Source organism: Puntigrus tetrazona, unplaced genomic scaffold (assembly GCF_018831695.1).
Source record: "Puntigrus tetrazona isolate hp1 unplaced genomic scaffold, ASM1883169v1 S000000593, whole genome shotgun sequence".
Lineage (NCBI taxonomy): Eukaryota > Metazoa > Chordata > Actinopteri > Cypriniformes > Cyprinidae > Puntigrus > Puntigrus tetrazona.
The window spans coordinates 657-2986 of NW_025048223.1; the positions used below are offsets into that span (position 1 = coordinate 657).

General features: G+C 41.1%; 1 long non-coding RNA gene across 1 annotated transcript; it reads right to left on the reverse strand.

Moving 5' to 3' along the window:
- Positions 1-1015: 1015 nt before the first annotated feature.
- Positions 1016-2119, reverse strand: LOC122334637. Its single transcript, XR_006248797.1, has 4 exons — positions 1984-2119; positions 1768-1905; positions 1454-1556; positions 1016-1110 (listed from the first exon to the last, which is right to left on the reverse strand). It is a non-coding gene; the product is annotated as an uncharacterized LOC122334637 (long non-coding RNA).
- Positions 2120-2330: the final 211 nt, after the last annotated feature.

Genomic DNA, 2330 nt, shown 5'->3' on the forward strand with positions numbered 1-2330 from the left:
CGAAACCACTCCAAAAATCTTATCAGCGGCCTAGCAACACCCTAGCAACCACCCGGGACAGCTTAACAACTACATAATGCACATGAACGCACTGAGAAAATGTTAGAAATAGCCCCTAACAACCACCCAGAATATCCTAACAACCACCTGATGACATATAAAACAGTCTAGCAACTGCCTGCCCTGAAACACATTGTAAATTAAATTAAATATAATGCCCTAGAAACCACTCAGAAAATCGTAGCAACACCCTAGCAACCACCCACAACACTTAAACACATAATGGCCTTAAAACAACTCAGAAAATCTTAGCACTATAGAAACCATATTATTAGTACCTAGCAACCAATCTGAAGGTTTTAGCAACTCCTGAGGTAAACACACAACGTATATAACTTTTAACCGTGAACTTTTCTTTTCTGAAACGCAGCATTTATATTCACAGGAGGTAAACCAAGATTTCATTTGTAAAGCTATATAGAGCTTGGCAAACGAAAGGATAGCACGCATCCGCGCGGCTTTGTTTTATGTTGCCCGAAAAGACCCAATGAGTCATGAGTAATTTAGTTTCTAGGGTTTTTAATCACGAGTATCCAGGGTTACCTTTGACCTGACAATGAACCTTCACTCGTTTCTATGGACACTGAAGGTCAAAGGAAAAAAGGAATGTAGAGAGAGAAAGAAAATGTCAGCCCCGGAGAAAGAGAGAGAGAGTAAAAGAGGAGGTCAGATGCATGGTCCTCTTTAATATGTGATCAGACTTGCAGTGATTTCACCTGGTGAGCAATAAATAGAAAGCACCTCTTCAGAACACCCTAGCATTGCCCTGCAAAGGCAAATCGGCACAGATGTTCTTCACATCTACCTGATTATTACCCTAATGTTTTGAGGCTTGTCAAGACACATATATAGATGTCATTTTTGCATATTGTTACATGACTACGTCTTCTAATATCATTATACTAAGTGTTTGTCAAATACAAATCACACACCCACACAAACACACCCCAGTTTACCTGCTGTCACCCTTTCCCAGGTTTCCATTGGCCGGGTACAGGATGGTCTGATTTCCTTCAATGTCCACGACACATTTTGTCTTTAAGTCTCGTTCTATAAAAAGCCCGTTAATAACAATCAGAAGCTGGCCTTAATATTGTTCGCAAACAGCATTTTATGCACAATATTTCCGAAACTACACACACACACAAACACATTATACTGTGTGCGTGTTATATATAAACAATTTAAAAAATACAGCATTTAAATGCGACATGCATTTTAAAGTACATTTTGTCCCCAGATATTTTAATTTTCGTCATCCAGGCACCCTTAATGATCACTGTTCCACAAAAGGGGGAGGTTTGCTTTCATAAATGACAAGATTACAACCAAACACCCAGTCTGCAAACATTAAACACACGTAATGTGACGGTCACGTGCGGTTCACACTCACCTCTCCTGTTCATGGGTCGAACCCGCACCGCCACTTTCACATTAGACTCATTCACAGCGCTTTCGTCCATCATGAAGATCTTCTGCACCTGTCTCACCAGTTCCTGCGTTATTACCGCGTCCAATTATGAGCAACAACTTCGTGAAACAAACACGCAGCCGATTCATTTCACACCGCACATTACGAGCTTAATTTGAAACAACTTTTTAAACACCTGTTTGAATAGTTTTGCCTGTAACGACGTTCCAAAATGAAACATTTATGAATGTAATTCAAGAACGTTCCGGTTGAAATGTAGCGAAAGCTAGTTTTACCTGTTCGTGGAGAGCTTGACTGCTCGTTACGGAGTCGTGTGTGTCATTCCAGCAGTGCTCGTGCGGAATTGCTACAGATTAAACGTCCAGAACAGACATCGACTCATCCAGACCGGAATAAAACACTTCCAGAGCGACCTGTGGAACAAACATCAAACGGGAGTTCGTGCAGCGATAAATACACCTGCTTTATTTCCTGATCTCTCGCCATCTTACCGTGTTAAACTTCAGCGGATCTCCAGGAGCGTCTGAGCAGGTGAATCACGCACATACGGGACCGACGGAGCATAAACACATCGAGCAGGTAGAGCCACAACGTCACTCAAACCAGTGCCTGAGTGGGCGGTGCCTGTCTGACCGGAGCTGTTTCTCATTGGTCAGTTGAGTTACGGCGAGTCCAATTATAACTCTTTTCGTGTTTATTTTTGATAAACTACAGTTTTATTAAATTTTCACTGCTGGTGGACAACTGAGAATAAGTGATTTTTTTTAGTAGCTCATTATTTACTTTCTGAGTACCATTATTCAGGAATAAATTACTGAAGTTTTTATTGTAGTATTTG